The 18,795-nt window shown below is 41.1% G+C and overlaps 1 long non-coding RNA gene and 1 pseudogene across 1 annotated transcript; one reads left to right on the top strand and one right to left on the bottom strand.

Moving 5' to 3' along the window:
• The first annotated feature begins 208 nt into the window (after window positions 1-208).
• LOC128318887 (uncharacterized) lies at window positions 209-4,339 on the top strand. Its single transcript, XR_008302314.1, has 4 exons — window positions 209-1,829; window positions 2,311-2,484; window positions 2,707-2,883; window positions 3,029-4,339. It is a non-coding gene; the product is annotated as an uncharacterized LOC128318887 (long non-coding RNA).
• Window positions 4,340-12,537: 8,198 nt separating this feature from the next.
• On the bottom strand, window positions 12,538-18,560 carry LOC128318748 (segment polarity protein dishevelled homolog DVL-1-like; annotated as a pseudogene).
• Between the last annotated feature and the right edge of the window lie 235 nt (window positions 18,561-18,795).

Here is an 18,795-nt window from a genome sequence, read left to right as displayed (position 1 = left end):
GTTAAATACATCCTCTCATATGAGCTGAGACACATGGATCTGTCCAAGAGCAGTCCAAGTTTATACACAGGCTGTTCATTTTATATTTTTATCCTGACATTAGAACCTTGTGTTCAGGTAGACAGTTTATTTCCCAACTGATGGAAACACCTCATTTCACAACCAGATAAATAAATCAAACATTTCATCGTTTCTCTTCCAGCCTGTGTGAGTGTAATCTGACAGAGGAAAGCTGTAGAGTTCTGTCCTCAGTTCTCAGCTCAAACTCCTCCAGTCTGAGAGAACTGAACCTGAGTGAGAATAAACTGCAGGATTCAGGAGTGAAGCTGCTCTCTGCTGGACTGGAGAATCCACACTGTACACTGGAGATACTGAGGTATACACACACACACACACACACACACACACAGGTTCAGATTATCACCACCAATTTATTACCAATTATTACATACAGAAATGTGTGTGTGTGTGTGTTTATGTAGCTGTAAATTTTAGAATATGATTTAAATGTTTGTAAGAAACTGAAATGTGTTTGTGAGAATCAGATTTAATTTCTAGATTAATTCTATATCATGAATAAATAAAAATTGTACTTATGAATTGTAATTATAGCTGTTTAGATCTTTTGTCTCTGCTTGAGGTGTAACACAATGCTATTATCTGTATCTGTTTAGTGCTTAAACTTTCTCACCAAATTTTACATAATTATAGCTGGTTAGATTGTGTGTCTCTGCTAAAGTGCTCAAAATATTCATAACTGTTTTTGTATTCAGATTTAAACAGGAAGTGGGCGTGGTCTGTAGCAGAGGGTTTTTCATGTGAACCCTATCTCTATGCCCTGAAACACAGTGAAAAAATCAGGGCTGCTGAAAAAGAAAACATTTTTATTCACTCCTTATAACACATTTATTTATTTATTTATTTATTAATTAGGATTTTTAAATTGTTTAACTTTATTCAACTCCTGAACCAGACGTCCTGTGGAACTTTCTTGAAAACTTTCTATATTCTATCTAATGTGACTGCGTAAAAAACCTGTTTCAAAACAACGTCTTTCCCAAATCAAGAAACTGTTATTTATCGTTGACAGCAACAGCCACCTAATAATATTTTATCGGATGTACTTTAGCTTTTGTGTTTGTTACATTCCAGAAAGATCAGAAAAGTTCACTGGACACGCTATCAGAATCTGTTATAAAGCTGGACATGGTACCGGCTCCATGAGGACAGATAACATCAGAGAAATTGCCTTATTGACCTCACTGTAAAGTACCACTAGTACTGGCATGTTATTAAGTGGTAGTGTACAGTTCTATAATTCTTTATTTTCTGTAATAAAATGCACTATATCTGCAGTGTTGGTTGTAGAAACTTGAACACAGATCAGAGTGTATTGTTTGTAGGCTGCTCACTCTCACATGTGTGTGTTATGTACATGACCTAATGGTCTTATAATAAATTGTAGCTGAGAGATTGTGGAGTGCAGAAAGACGTCCCTGCTCCTGTAAATGTGCTGATGTGGTGTCCTGTCCTCTGATTTGTGTGTGAGAGAGAAACACACTGACATTTCTGTTACATGTTAAACTTTAGCTGTATTATGGCTGTGTTTGTGTGTTTGAGATCAGTGTTCTGATATTTCATCGTTTCTCTTCCAGGCTGCGTGAGTGTAATCTGACAGAGGAAAGCTGTAGAGTTCTGTCCTCAGTTCTCAGCTCAAACTCCTCCAGTCTGAGAGAACTGAACCTGAGTGAGAATAAACTGCAGGATTCAGGAGTGAAGCTGCTCTCTGCTGGACTGGAGAATCCACACTGTACCCTGGAGATACTGGAGTAAGACTCACACACACACACACAGACACACACAGTGCAGAGTTTTAATAAATGCAGCAACATCCAGTTTTCATCTGTTGTAGTTGTAATTGTATTGATGTGATATAATTTCATTATTGTGTGTGAGATGGATAGTTAATGTACTGTATATGAAGATTGGCTAGCAGTGATAAATATACAGCGAGTTTAATAGATAGATAAATGTTCTTTATTGATCCACAAGGGGAAATCTGGGGAAGATAAAATAAAACTCCACCCAGTCACCTGAGCTCAGGATCAGGATGTCAGAGTTGTGAGGCAGCAGCTCTACCACTGTGCCAGCTGTTTGCTCTTGTGTCAGTCACTGAATAAAATAAAAACAAATGCACGTGTCAAATGTCAACACACTGACATTTCTGTTACATGTTAAACTTTAGCTGTATTATGGCTGTGTTTGTGTGTTTGAGATCAGTGTTCTGATATTTCATCATTTCTCTTCCAGGCTGTGTAAGTGTAATCTGACAGAGGAAAGCTGTAGAGTTCTGTCCTCAGTTCTCAGCTCAAACTCCTCCAGTCTGAGAGAACTGAACCTGAGTGACAATAAACTGCAGGATTCAGGAATGAAGCTGCTCTCTGCTGGACTGAAGAATCCACACTGTACACTAGAGATACTGAGGTACACACACACACACACACACACACACAGAGCAGAGTTTTATAAATGCAGCAGCATCCAGTTTTCAACTGTGGTAATTGTAATTGTAGTGATCTGATATATTTTCACTGTTGTGTGTGTGAGATGGAGAGTAAATGTACTGTATATAAAGATTTTGTGTAGTTCATGTTTTCAATGCTAAAACTGAGTGTGTTAAGTGTGAGAAGGTTTTCTTTCTTGCAGGATGCGTTATAGCAGTGTTACAGATGAAGGTTGTGCTGCTGTGGCTTCAGCTCTGAGGTCAAACTCCTCATCACACCTGAGAGAACTGGATCTGTACGGTAATAATCCAGGAGAATCAGGAGTGAAGCTGCTCTCTGATCTACTGAAGGATCCACACTGTAAACTGGAGACACTACAGTGAGTTACTGACTTACTGTCTCTTTACTGTACTGTATGATATTGAATAATATTCACTGTGTACTGTATAATATTGTCACTTTTCCTGTGTGTGTGTTGGTGTTGCTGTTGTTTGTTCACACTGATGCTCTTCTCTGTTTTTCAGCATTCAGGATTATAAATTCACCAGGACTGGCGTATGACAGGAGTCTCACCTCAAACCTCTTTTCCAGGATAAAGCAGTTTTGGTGAAGCGTTAGAACCCGTCCCACATTTCCAGCAGTTTGGGAGCTGAATCATTCATATTCAGATGTAGAAGTTCCATAACAATAACCGTGACTGATCACATCCTTTTATCCACTCAGCTACAAGTTACTTCAGGCTTTAATAACACATTTTACAATCCAAAGTCAAATCCTTCAGCGTCTACACACAACACAGAGATATCATCACATCATCACACTGATTACACAAATACCGATCCATGTGTTGTCACTGTTTATAGCTTAGTTTTACCTCCACATTTTTATCTAACATTTGTTTCTCCACATATGATTGAGGAACAGTTGTAATATTCAATTAATCCTTTCTATTAAAAAAAGTTCCTTGTTTGCTAATGTAGTTTAATAGTAACCATGTTAACAGCTCTGTTGATTGATTTGTTTTTATAGTGATAAAATGACCTCACTTCTATCTGACCAGTTCCTTGGGTCCAGACCAGCAGGGTTCTTGTCCCAGACTTGAACAGTTTTTGCTGAACAATAACTAGATATTTTCTGGTGAAAAGTACAGAATGGTTCCAGCACTGGTACCTTATTTCAGTACAGAAACATACACATTATCTGAGTCTACACGAAAATGTGTGTCTTGGGTCTAAAATGTAAGCTCACATCACTGAACATGACATCACTTCCTGTACACATGACTACAAAAACCACCTGAAGCTGAAGAATGTAGAAGCAGCTGAAATGTTATAAGATTGTAGACTGATAAGAACAGTCTATAAGAACAGAAGGGTGAAATAAACCTCTGCCTTCCTTCCTGCTAATAATCATTATGATGATGTTAAGAGATTAATAATGTTCTTCTCTGGTGATCAGTTCACACCATTCCAGGATTCATTATTCTGTAATCTCACACCAGCTAATTACAGTAAACATGTATATGAGTGTAAGTAAGCTCATGTGATAAAACAAGTGAAAGAGCTGAACTAGAAAGTAACATGTATCACTGCATCTAAGTTTGACTGTTTAAGATATTTAGATTTTTAAAAAACTGTAACTGAAAAGCTTTAAGTACATGCATTGTATATATTCCTGTCATTTAATGCAGTTTTGTATATAAGTTGTATACACTCACTGTCCACTTTATTAGGAACACCTGTACACATCCATGCAGTATATTGGCAATTTGTAACATCAAATATACAATATATAAGCAAATAAGCAAGAAATAAAGGTGTTTTTAATTTATTTATCCTCCTGAGACTCCATAGTGTTTACTGTGAGACATTGAGCCTCATTTCTGTTTATTAACTGTAGCAAATCTAGCAGGCTTGGGAACAACTCAGGCATTTTATTCTCCAGTTTCACTGCCAACGCTGCCCCACCCCTGGCCGAAAGAGGAAATCTGCCATGCCATCTGCACCACCGACCTTGAACTTAAATGGCTGAAGTAGCAGATATGAACGAGTGATTCGCGTTGGCACCCTTCATGCGGTGGAGTCCCTGGAGAGGAGCGTGGTCCGAACAGAGGGCGAAGGCATGGAGAGCTTGCGGCTGATGTACAGCACGGGGCACTCCTCCCCCTTCCCCAACTGGGACATCATGGCCCCCAGCCATCTGTCTGATGCTTCAGACTGCAAAATAAAAGGGAGAGAGAAGTTAGGAGAATGCAAGAGCAGTCCGCCACAGAGTGCAGCTTTTACCTGAGTGAAAGCTTGCTGGCACGGCTCCGTCCACTGGACCGGATCTGAGGCTCCCTTTTTAGTGAGATCAGTCAGCGGGCTGGTGATATTCAAATGATTGGGCACAAACCTACAATAATAGCCAGCCAGCACCAGAAACTGTCTCATCTCCTTTTTGGTCTTGCATCTCGGGGCAGGCTGCAATCGCTGCTGTCTGATCAATTTGGAGACGCACCTGCCCATGGCCCAAGGGGAAGGCCAGATACTGTACTTCCACCCTCCCAATCGCACACTTCCCTGGGTTTGCCATGAGTCTCGCCCACCTCAGCGATCTCAGAACAGCCCTCAGGTGCTGCATGTGCCGCTGCCAATCATTACTGTAGATAATAATGTCATCCAAATAAGCAGCAGCACAAGAGCGTGTGGACGGAGGATCCTGTCCATGAGTCGCTGGGCCAAAAGGAAGGGTCACGAATTGGTGTAACCCAAACGTAGTGGAAAAGGCTGTTTTTTTTCTCGAGATATGCCAATATCCCTTTGTCAAATCCAGTGTCGAATAAAAGCGAGCCGCCCCTAACCGATCGTCAATGCGAGGCATTGGGTATGTGTCAAACTTAGACACTGCACTGACTTTCCTAAAGTCCACACAAAAACGGACAGTCCCTTCGGCCTTGGGCACCAAAACCACTGGGCTGCTCCAGTCACTGTGGGACTCCTCGATTACTCCCATGTGGAGCATAGCCTTGAGTTCATCCCGAACCACATTTTTCTTGTGTTCGTGCAGACAATACGGGCAGCTGCGTGCTATCACCCCTGGGGTTGTCTCTATGTGGTGCTGTAAGAGATCAGTGAGACCGGGGAGAGGCGAGAACACGTCGGAAAACTCCACTTGCAATTTAGCCACGTCCGTGATTTCAACTCAGAGGCGTTTTATTCTCCAATTTCACTTTCAGGGGGTTACTTTATTTACTCTCACTCTCACTCTCACTCTCTCTCTCTCTCTCTCTCTCTCAGCTCGTCTAGCCCCTTTTTATTTTTAGCCCCAGCTCACTGCAGCACAGAACACTGGTTAGTAGAATTCCCCGCAGGTGTGCATTCCTTACCTCTCACCTTCTCTGGCTCCGCCCTCCATTCACAATCCTGCGCTCGACCACGCCCCCGCTTCCACAGCACTTCTCTTTTTTTCTACTGAAATTTTACTAAGCTTTAAATGATGTAATAAAAGCACTTTTCTGCTAAAAATATTTCTTTTTCTTTCTTTCTTTTTTTTTTTCAAAATGGGCCACTTTGCTCCCATCATGAACATTTCTTAAGTATCTGATTACATTAGGCCTTTAGAGTTTGGACAATATAATTATATTCATCAACTGAAGAAGCGGTTTAAAGTGAACTCAATTTTAGCTTCATCTGATCATCGTATGTTTCTTATCTATGCTCATGAGAGTTCTGAGGTAGTTTTGGCTGAACAAGTTCTCATTAGTTTGGCCAATTTTACTTCATTAGTCAACACAACAGAGCAGCTTGTTCAGGAAAGTATGATTTACTCACTAGCAGAATGGAGCAGTAAAAGGTTGAGTGCTATTGTAATCAGATACTTAAATTTATTGAATTGAGAAGATGATTTGTTTATTTACAGCTTAATGAACTCCAGCACTTATTTCATTTCTAGTATAGAAGCGGTCCATAATTAACCAGAAGAAATAGGAATAGTGTTGCTCAGGTTCAGCCACATGTAGCAAACACTCCTGACATTTCCCCTGGATAATTCCCATCAGCTCGTCCTTCTGCATTGTATCACTGCAACAGATGTTGGAACAGCTGCCTTATATGAATTACTGCACACACACACACACACTTTATCCACCTGGTGATTTGCTTCAGAACATAACTGCTAAATATTGAACATGTGAGAGGAGAAAGAGTGTCTCACCTCATCAGAGGGCCAGGAAATGTTCAGTTCCTCCCATCAGACACATATTTGTCATCACATTGCAGGACGTCGGACTCCCCTGGAGCCAAAGCATGAATGATGATCAGCTCCTTCTTCAGGATGAGGTATAAAAACCTAAGAACAGTTTCTCATCATGAGCACGGCCATCATCTTCACTAAGCTTTTTGAAATCTATCAGTTTATAGGGTTATGCTGATTTATATGTTTTAGGTTATTTTGAATATAATAAGTAATAATATAATAAGAAAATAATAAGTAGAATAAAGTATAAATATAACAAAAAATGATCCTATCAAAGGAAAAAGCAGTCAAGTCTCTTTATGTGTAAACATTTCCAATTCCAAAAATACATTTATTTTTCCAAAATCCAATCTTCTCTGTTTGTTACAGGATCCGATATCCGATATTTTTTTCTCCGATATCTGATCCATCATTTTGTTTTTGCTGGTATCGGCCCGGTACTGATACTGAGTATGGGATCAGTGCTGTCTCTACTTCCAACCCTGGTTTCACTCTCTGTAATGAAATATTAGTATTGAGTTGTACATGCAACACTTTTTTCATCAATTATACAAAAGACGGAATATATTGTTATATGTATATATATATATAGCCGGGTCAGCAATAGGTCCAAAATCATTGGCAGTGAGACGGTAAAGACTCTGCTGAATTGTCAGTGTTGTAGCAGTCGCATCCTTCATCAGAGGCGCCATTCCTTTAAGAGCTTACACGCGAGACGGAGTAGTCGCTAATGTATGACCTCACACACTTGCGACGGCGCACAAGTTCCAAGTCCGACACGTGCGAACGTGTGTGCTAAGTTGAAGGCCTGATTGTGATTACCTCTGGATACTGTCGCCACGCCGAAGGAAGCATGGGGCCGCGGGACGGCGTGAGTGTCCGATTATATTGTATACGCTTTCATATTTGTTTATTTGACAGTTTATTTAAAAGGTTTTGTTTATTTTTGCACTTTTGTCTGTCTCAAGAGGGGAGAAAAGAATTTGTACATGAGCCATTGAGTGTGAGTGACGACCCGTGTTGGCGAGTTGCCATTTTGAAAGTAAGTTGGTTCATACTGTAAGCTGTATTTAAATATATTTTGTAACATAATTTTGAAATGTGTTTGCACTTTCGACTCAGTGGTTGTTCTTGTCTGGTAGGAAAGGCCACCACTGTTGTTTTGGTTCTGTTTATGTTTATGGTTATCCTGTCATAGGCCCCAAAGATTGTGCTGTATGGGGGTCACTTGTTACTGTTAGGAATTCCAAGTTTTAACTAAATTAATGCTAACTCCCACCCGGGTTAGTCGGGGAATAAAGACCCCCAAAATGATAGGAGCGTTGTGTGTGGTCCCTCCTTTAACACCTGGCTACATATATATAAACAAATCAAGATGTGAAATGATCCATATCGTGATATAAGATTTTGTCCATATCGCTCAGTTCTCAGTACAGACATAATGTGTTAGTGTAAAATGTGTTTAATTAAAGATGATTAGAGTAACGATTAATCCAAGTATTAATCAAAACAGTGCAGTTCAGTGTTACATTAAAATAACAAACCATGCAGTAATACATTTATAAATAACAATACTCACACAGCTTTTCTGGAGGCTTTGACCACTGGCAGCAGCCTCAGAAGACATTCCTCCGATGAGTCATATTTCCTCAAATCAAACTCATCCAGCTGCTGTTCTGAGTTCAGTAACACAAACACCAGAGCTGACCACTGAGCAGGAAAAAGTCTGCTTCCCCTGAGAGGACTGTAATCTCCTCTGTTCAGGAAAGGTTGTACTTCCTGCACTAGAGAATGATCATTCAGTTCATTCAGACAATGGAACAGGTTGATGGATTTCTCTGGAGATGGATTCTTCCTGATCTTCTCTTTGATGTACTTGACGTACATTTCCTGTTTGCTGTGAGAGCTGCTTCCTGTCTGTGGCATTAAGCCTCGTAAGAGAGTCTGATTGACCTCCAGTGAGACACCCAGAAGGAAGCGGAGGAACAGGTCCAGGTGTCCATTCTCACTCTGTATGGCCTTGTCCACTGCACTCCTGAGAAAATCAAACATGTTTGGATTTCTGAAAAGATCAGACAGATCAGTGGTTTGTTGTTCTGTTACATTTCTGCTGATGAAGCAGAGAAATGAGTATAAAGCAGCAAGAAACTCCTGAACACTGAGATGTACAAAGCTGAAAACGTTCCCCAGGTGAAGCCCAAACTCCTCTCTGAAGATCTGGGTACACATTCCTGAGTACACTGACACTTCTCTGACATCAATGCCACACTCTCTCAGGTCTTCCTCATAGAAGATCAGGTTTTCTTTCTCCAGCTGGTGGACAACAAGTTTTCCCAGTGCCAGGATACTCTCTCTGGTGTGCTGAGGATCAGGGTCACATTTCTGATGGTACTTTTGGTCCTTGTGTTTGATCTGAAAGATCAGGAAGTGTGTAAACATTTAAGTCAGAGTCTTGGGGATCTCTCCACTCTCTGCTTCACCCAACATTCTCTCTAGAACAGTGGCTGAAATCCAGCAGAAGACTGGGATGTGGCACATGATGTAGAGGCTTCTTGAAGACTTCATGTGTTTGATGATTTTATTGGCCAGGCTCTGATCAATGATCCTCTTCCTGAAGTACTCCTCTTTCTGAGGATCACTGAACCCTCGTACCTCTGTTACCTGGTCTACACACTCAGGAGGGATCTGATTGGCTGCTCCTGGTCGAGAGGTTATCCAGAGGAGAGCAGAGGGAAGCAGATTCCCCTTGATGAGGTTTGTCAGCAGCACATCCACTGAGGCTGACTCTGTCACATCACACAATCTCTCATTGCTCTGGAAATTTAGAGGAAGTCGACACTCATCCAGACCATCAAAGATAAACATCACTTCGTAGGAGTCACAGTCTATTAATTGTAGTTTTCTCATTTCTGTTGTGCTGTGTGGTTCATGTTCTTCAGGATGTGCAGTGTGATCTTCAGCGCTCCCTCTCTGACACTGTGCAGATCCTCATCCTCCACCTCCCTCTCAGTGCATGCTGGGTAATCTGGACTCAGGAGATTCCTAAACCTCTTCAGCTCATTCTTCATCAGCGTGATGACTTTGTGTTCCAGCTCCTGGTTAGAAACACACAGAAACAGATCTAAATATTATAATGTTACACAGTGAGAGATGCTTTTATTTTATGAAAAGAAGAAAAAAACTCTGTCTATTACCACAATTACAACTGTCTGATTACCCATAATGGTGCTGCATATCAATAAAACAACACAAGTCACACACACCTTGAATATGGACTTCAACTGATTTCTGCTGATGTACATGGACATGGACATTGTCACAAAGCAGCTTTACAGAAATAAATGGATTCACAAAAAATATATTGTAAATATTTGAATTTATCACTGTGAATTTATCCCTAATGAGCAAGCCAGTGGTGACGGTGGCAAGGAAAAACTCCCTGAGATGATATGAGGAAGAAACCTTGAGAGGAACCAGGCTCAAAAGGGAACCCATCCTCATCTGGGTGCAATGGATAGTGCGATTATAAATAAATCCCTTCTATTATTGTGTACTATAAGGACAAATAGTGCAATTGTGCAACCAATAAATTCATCACAGTTTTCGCAAGAAATCCGATTGGTTAAAATCTATCCTCTGTCCACTGATGGAGTCCTGAGTACGAAGCTGCTCGTGGCAACCGCAGCCCCAAAGCCACTACAGCAATCGCAGTCCCAAGCCATTACAGTACAGCTCCCCATATGTGATCCCCAAGCCATCTCCACAGCCCCCGGTGGCACTATCCCCAGCAAACCAAATGGTTCTTCAGGCCATCAATATGGGGCCACCCCCAGCAGCAGCGAGCGAACTCAACCGATGAGAACTCCAACCAGAAGTAGGTATCAGGATGGGTCAAGCAGCGAGGAGGAGCAGAAGGGGCATCAGGATGGGTCAGGCAGTGAGGAGGAGCAGAAGGGGTCAGGATCACTGGCATCTCAGAAGTAGCATGTGTAGCTCGACAGAGAGTGAGGGAGAGAGGGAGAGAGAGAGATGGAGAGAGAGAGAGAAAGAGAGAGGAAGAGATTGTTAGGTAAGCTTTTGTCCTCTAATGGTTAAGCACAATGTACTTTGCATGCAGAGTGCAAGCAGGGACTCCGGCAAGACTAGCTATGACAGCATAACTAAAAGGGAGAGCCAGAAGCTAACACAGACATGAGGGAACCCTGGGACATAAGGCAGCCAGCCACTCCACCGTCAACAAACCTGAGTGAACGCGTGAGAGTGGGGGGGCGACAGCATCCAAACATCCCAGTTCACCACAACACTCTATGCCTGTGAACCCTCCAGACCTGTACCTAAGAAAAAACTATTCACAAAAGGCTTGACTAAACAAATATGTTTTCAGCCTAGACTTAAACACTGAGACTGTGTCTGAGCCCCGAACACTAAGTGGAAGGCTGTTCCATAACTGTGGGGCTTTGTAAGAGAAAGCTCTACCCCCTGCTGCAGCCCGCACTATTCGAGGTACCAACAAATAGCCTGCACCTTTTGATCTAAGTAGGTGTGGCGGATCATACAAGACCAAAAGTCCGCTCAGGTACTGTGGCGCGAGACCATTTAGTGCTTTATAGGTCAATAGTAGTATTTTATAATCAATACGAAATTTGATTGGGAGCCAATGCAATGTGGATAAGATAGGGGTGATGTGGTCATATCTTCTGATTCTAGTAAGGATTCTTGCTGCTGCATTCTGGACAAACTGGAGCTTGTTTATGCATCTACTGGAACATCCAGACAGTAAGGCATTACAATAATCCAACCTAGAGGTAACAAAAGCATGAACTAGTTTTTCTGTATCGTGTAGTGACAATATATTTCTTATTTTATCAATATTTCTGAGTTGAAAGAAAGCAATCCTAGTGATATTATCTACATGAGCTTCAAAAGAAAGACTAGAGTCGATAATCACACCAAGGTCTTTTACTGCTGCACATGATGAAACAGAAACGCCATCCAGAGTTATTATGTAATCAGAAAGCTTACTTCTAGCTGCATGTGGTCCTAGTACAAGTACTTCTGTCTTGGCAGAATTAAGTAAGGGAAAGTTAATAAGCATCCAGTTTCTAATGTCTTTTACACATTCCTCAACTTTATTAAACACATTCCTCAACTTTATTAAACTTTACTTTACTTGAAGAAATAAAGTAAATAGCTTCTGTTACGAACAGTGTTTTATACTAAAGGGCCAAAAAGGTATGTTGTTAAAAGTGCTTCAAGAGTTAAAATTACACTGTTGCTATTTCCCATTGAGACCTGGGTAAATGGTTTAAGCAGGGTAACGTTTTAAAACTACTTTTAGATTTCACCACTTTACTGGAAAATGTCATCACAAAACAAGTCTTTTCATCCAAGTCAAAACAATCTTACCTTTGTGAAATAAAATGTGAAACACAGCTCAATGTCTGCCAATGGAATTTGGTAATGTTGTTGACTTCATTTATAGGAACTCATTAAACTTGGCCTTAAAGGCTGCTTCCATTTGTCTTGACCTTGACCAAGGCCACTGGCAGGATATTACAGAGTGTCTGTGCTTTATTGCACATATGGACTTAAAATACACAGAATTAATCTGACATTAGTTCATTGTGTCAGGAAAGAAAAAAATATTCCTGTGTGGTAGCGTTCAAGCAGTTTGGCAGAACTGAGGTGAAGTCATTCAACCACACATCCTATATCATCAGACTGTGAGCATGACTGATTGTCAATGGGACATCATGATTACATTGAATTTCAAACAAGAAGGAATCGCGGACAAATGCATCATTACTTCCAGACAACATTTACAACTAATAACTCTTCAGATAAATTTCTGCAGTCATGTGTGCTAAGTTAACACTAAGTGCCAAACTCACTGAAGATGTTTATAAAGTGCAGACACAGCATGTCCCACTTTTTGGCAATTATTTATTTGTTAGATTGACTTGGCTTGGCATCTGAATATCACCTGCTGGTTTGCCCAAATGCAGATTAGCCACAAAGGATCAGCTGTAAGTGCGACCTGTAAGATGGCTTCTGGTCCATCTCTGACAAAGAGTATATTCACTCAATATACAGGATTGGAGCTCTGCTCTGGACCAAAAAACAATTCTACAGTAGCCATTTTAACATCTAAACTCAAGTTATTTGCTTTGCCAGTGCAGAATGCTGTGCTTTTTTTTTTCCAGTGTCCTCCACTGAGAGACGATGGTGGGTACATTCTTGGTGCTGGGATAGTCAGTAGCAAGACTTTAAGGGAGCAAAGGGGAGTATGGAGGATTTGTGCTCTTTAATAGTGAAAGGGACTGTTCCTGTCACATAATATCAACAAAGAACTCACAAGGGTTACCCATGGCGTGCTGGAAGGACTGCCGACTAGCTGTGAGCTCTGGAGGGACATTTGCTAACTCACGCACGGGCGCACATTTGCTGACTCCCCTCACTGTGCTCACAGGATGCGTGGCAGAGCTGAGTGAATGGGGCGTGGCTATAGGAAAACGAGGCGTGGCTGTGCTGGGACACACTGTGGCTCCTCTGGGATGCAGCATGGCTATGCCCGGAGCAGGTGTGACTGGTGCAGGAGCAGGTGTGGCTGTGATGGCTCATCTGACTGGGTGCTCTCTGGTCCTGAATGCTAGGCCATGGAACTATTTCGGAGTCTGTTCCCACGCAGCACGTCGACCTGTGCTCCATTTCTCGAGGAGAGGGCCTTCTTCCTTTACCTGCGCTAGGGTTAGAGCCGCTACTTCTACTGCCTGATGAGAAAAGAGAACAAAAACTTGTTGAAACAAAGAGCATGAGACACAGACCATCATTTTCTAATGTCAGTTTCAGGATTTATACCTTATGGTCTGTTCAGGACAAATGACCCATTTCAATTTTTACCAAAAGTGGACATTTATGTGCTTGGGATAATACTACTACTACTACTACTAATAATAATTATTATTATTTACCAGAGGTAATAATCAATTAGACATTTTTAAAAATCAAAACTAGAAACTCAGGGGCAATCTCAACTTGGAAGTTCCGATTGACAATGCAAGATAACTCATACACTTTAAAACTGGCTGTACTGGATATGGAATACCCAAATTAATTGGGTTAAAGGTGAGGTGCTGACACTGAACAATTAAAAAGACAAAAAGCAGATGACTACCTAACATCCATAACTGTAATATACATTTCAAAAGTACTATGAACACACCCATTTATAGCTGTTACACTATATTTAAAAATACCTTATCTATTACAATCCTGAAATTTCTGTTTCCCTGATTGTTCTCTCCTCTTGCTCAAGTAACAAGGGAATGGCAACATACTGGAAATGTACAAAGAATTCTAACAATCACTTCCTTTATTTCGCATTTCATATTATCAAGTCGAAAGCAAGAGTAAAACCAGGAGATTAGCAGGATAGAGAAAGGGGCTCCCCCTACTCCACTACACTCACATTATTTTTCACACAAGTCCCCCTAACCACTTCCCAATAAATTGTTAACTTCCTTTTATCTTTCCTTTTCCTTTTCCTAGTAGCCACACATACACACAGAGTCCTACCTTCACTCTGCTGGATGCCGGCACTGCCGCTGTGGAAACTGTGGCAGGGCTCCGAGTATCCAGGCGGGAAGCCGGGCGGTGGGTTCGGGTAGCCTGGATATGGGTATGGCTGCCCACCTGCAGACCACAGGTTAGGACCCGCTGGAGGCAGAGGGGCGAGAGTGTCTTGCTCTGAACCACCACCACTAGATCCGTCATTCAGGTTCAGAGAGGCCATGTCTGGAAGCCAAAAAAAGGTAATATTAAAATTAAAAATAGTAATACTATTCTAATAGTATATGTTACTGAATGATTGATGAGGTATATATGTGCTATCTACCACAGTGCAAATAAGTCCTAAAGCTAGATGTACTTTGGCACAGATCTCCAAATGTATAGTAGCACTGTTCAGAGAAGGTGATCTTATTGACAGTGCGTCTCAGGTAGCCATGTTTCAACAAACTGCTGGCGTATTTTCGGGCATCTAACCAGTCCTTGAAGCCTTCCACCTGTGAATACAGCCAGTCTACCACATCAGCACCTAACAAATACAAACACCAAAATGTACATGTTTATTCATATTGATGCATCTGAAACCACAAGCGCTTTTTACAGTGCAGACTGTGTAACTTTGTAAGTATAATTAAGACAGTCACAGTCAAACCACTCCCCCTAGTGGCGATAAAGTTAAATGCATAGAGAGCCTTCTCAAAGATGACCACGCCCAGAGAAATCTTACCGATCCTGTCCACTCCTGCAATTATTTCTATTTGTGTCCATTCTCAATATTTTTCTAATGAGCTTTGTTGGTCTAGTTGCCTAAATATAAAGAAATAAGCTGCTTAAACACAAGACTAACTTATTTCATGTGCAACACTTAGACTACAAGCCAGCAATGCAAATGAACCCCCCTTAAATGCGAAAGGAAAGGAGAAGGGAAAAAAGAAACTCAGTAGCAGTAAATATCACTGTGCTGAGTTCATTCATGTGAATTTAATCCCACAAATTCACAAACATTAGTGTGATCCAATATCTGTATAGCAGCTGTAACAACAGACAGCTACACAGATTAGCTGTAGAAATCCAGATGCAGATTCAAAAATAGAAAATAAGAGGTTGGTCTGTGGTTCAACTAACACAGGGCAACAGGACATTACTAAAAAGTCCCAGGATCTACCTTACATTACATACTTGCATCCTGCCCCGCCTGCATGAGAGTAAAAACATCCTTCGCCTGCAATTTTGTGTCCGGATGCTTTTGGATCTCACTCAATGATCTCACCAAATCTCTAGTCCAAAAAAAATAAGTGTAATTTCCACACACTGTTCCCAAACTCACCAATGACAGCATTTGCTATTGTGATCTTAAGCCACATCCGGTCTCTAATCTCACGATGTGAATCAGGCAGCTTTATGACCTTCACTATTGTGGCCATCTCAGTTTTACTAGCTGAGAGAGGCAAGTCATCCAGCTCTAAGAAATAAGAAGTACAGCAACAGGATTAAAAATGATTCAAGCATTAACAGTTATGAACCACTCACAATCCACAGAATGTTATTGCAGCATATCGTAGTGTGGATAAGTTCCAGTCAGTGCTGTAGTGTGAGGGATCCAGGCAGCAGGATTGATCGGTCTTACGGGCTCCGCTGGAAAAAAGCCAAGAAAATAAATTGGCATTTTAACATGATTTGGGACTTAGCTGAACTTATGAGATCCAATAACAACGCATCTTAACCTGTGTAATAAAAGATAAAGACGTAACATTCAATTATTGCGTCCCAGTGGAACAATTGAGTAGAAAATGAATCCTGCTGGTAATGGTGCTGTTTAGGGGTGATATTAAATCCTGAAAATGTGCTATGCTGTACCTCTGGGCATGGTGAAGTAACTGCGAGGAGAGGGGTCCCAGCACTTAGCCACTGTGAGTCTTGTGGGTCTGAGGAAAAAGCATTCAGCAGAAGTCAGTAAGGGTGCCAGTGTAAGTACAGTCAGAGTGCACTGATAAGGAGATTCAGTGTTACAGCTCACCCAGGCTTGGAGACGATTTCCCGCAGAATTCTTACAGCATCATCATTACTCATGTTCTCAAAGTTCACATCATTCACCTGCACAAGAGCCACTTTGTGTCTTCTTGATGTTCAAAACTGGTACGCTAAAAATGAGTGAGTGTTTAGAGATACAGATCTGTTCCCATGAGACGGTGTGTATTTATTGCTGGTGAATGGAAAAGTAACTCACCTCTCGTCTTTCTTTAAGTCCTGTTTTCCAGACACACTCATGTTGGAGGTCATGTCTCCTTCTCCAGATTACAGCAGGACACACGTTTACTTCACTCCAACATCGGTGTGTTAAATCAAACCCTGTATCAGCACAGAGTTCACTTACAGGAAATAGTCACGGTATCAAGTCCTAAAACAACCTGTGTACATTAAACCTTCAGTACAAACCCACAAAACTCTTCTGCATCTAGTGTCACTTCAGTGTGTTTATATATTATAGCTTTAGATTTAGATATTCACTGTGTTTTTACTCCTGAAATGGTTTATTTTCCTCTCGATACAAAATGGAGCTGCTGAGTTTTACTTTCACTGACACTGTCTACCTGGTTTATTCTGCAGAAGGGGAGGGGCAGTGACACAGACAGGTAATAAACACACACACACATCTTGCCACAGAAACATGTTGCTGGTTTATTTTGGTTTATTTATCAATGATCTATTGACTGCTCAAAATAAATCAATAGCATTTTTAGATTTCTATAAATACACAGGGTTGTGCTAGGAAAATATTTCATGCTCCCTTCTCAGAGCTCTATCAGTAAGACTTCAGCCATTTCTCAGTATGCGTTCTTATACGTTCTTGCGTCCTTGTGTACCTGTTCTACGTCATCATCCAACGCCAAAGTTCAATTCCAATACTCAAGAACACAAGTACCGAGGATGCATGAAATTACCCGGATGTGTTCTTGATATTGAGGATGCATCGGATGCAGACATGAGCGCATCGAACCCACTTGAAATCCCAGAAGTCACTGCGGCAAAACAATGGAGGATGACGGAAGCTGACCCATAACTAAGTTTTAACGTCTTTTTAACCACAATAACAACAAAAGATTGAGATATATATGAGGGTGTTGAAAAGTCGACTTTATCCCTCAGAAGTATTTTAATTAAACTACACTAGCTTCCATCTTGAGGTAATGGTTAACTCATTAGCTTAGTTTTTAGTTAACACGAGGTTGCAGTTGGAAACAGAGACCTTACAACATTAAAACGTGCTTAATTAACTTTTGGTTAATCAGCCATTTAGCAGTAAATCTATTAAGCAGCTGAAAAATATTACTTACGGAGCACTGAAGAGATGATGGTCCTGTCCCACTATAATAGAAATGTGCTGGGAGAGTCCATTGCACAAACAGGAAGATTCGAGCACATCTCAATTCTCGTTCTATATCCTCCTGTCTTTCTGAGTTCCTTCTTCCTTCTGGCAAGCCCGGCCTTCACCAGAGTGCAAGTCCATTCTTTGCATTCTTAGAATTGAGAAACAGCCTTCTTCTCCTAGGGCTGAGAGGATCTCCTTTTTCCACAGGTAAGGAGTTCACACTTCTGCAGGGGTTCACACAATATCACCAAAAAATAAACATATAAACGAATCATTTAAATACATCTTCATGTAAACATCCCACATTGATATAATCTTTGGAAATTCTATCTGTAATTTAGTTTCTTTTGCAGCATTTATATATACCTAACATCCCCATGTTTGTTCTGCTCCACAATCATCACCTGGTATGAAGTTCAGGAATTTTCTAACAAAAAATGTTGTTAATCCTCCAACTCTGTTTTGGCTCCTGAGGCCTGCTGCACGAAGCCGGTTTCAGTGGCTACTCAGGTAAGTCTGCATTTAATTTGAGCAAACTCTGGTTTTTCGGTCTCAACAAGGTGAATTGGTTTTTTATCAGGTTTCATCACCATGGTAACGTACACTGAAGGGCAAACCTACTTTGTAGCAAAGTGAGAGAACTCTGACGTGTGAAAATTAACCCTTTAGTGTTTCTAGTGATGCTTCACAGTTTGTGGAGAATCCTCTGGAGCTCAAATAATAAGAAGGACACTTCGAAGGGAAAGAGTTTTTAGGGACAGACACAATCCCCTGGATTTTTTTCTTTCTTTTTGTTGTGGTTAATGTGGGTTTAAATTCCTCATATTTCTGCATAATCATTTCTTGCTCTTCAGCCGGAAGTCTGCTCACCTGCTTTTTTCCATCTTGAACGCTACTGGCTGTTATGTGCACGCGCTCGCTGAGTGAACACTGATTCAGGGTTAAAACTGAGAAAGTTGATAACCAGCGTCATGAAACCTGTTAACCTTCACTAACCCGGTTACATTGTTTTTTTTTTTTCAACTCAAAACATCCTCTGCAGCTCTGAGTTTGTTCAACTCGCTTTGTGCAACAGGCCTCTGCACTGTTTTTTTTTTTTTTTTTTTTTTTTTGGTGGGT

This window comes from Pangasianodon hypophthalmus, chromosome 9 (genome assembly GCF_027358585.1).
Source record: "Pangasianodon hypophthalmus isolate fPanHyp1 chromosome 9, fPanHyp1.pri, whole genome shotgun sequence".
NCBI lineage: Eukaryota > Metazoa > Chordata > Actinopteri > Siluriformes > Pangasiidae > Pangasianodon > Pangasianodon hypophthalmus.
The sequence above is the reverse complement of the archived record's forward strand: the minus strand, read 5'-3'. Positions and strand labels throughout refer to the sequence as shown.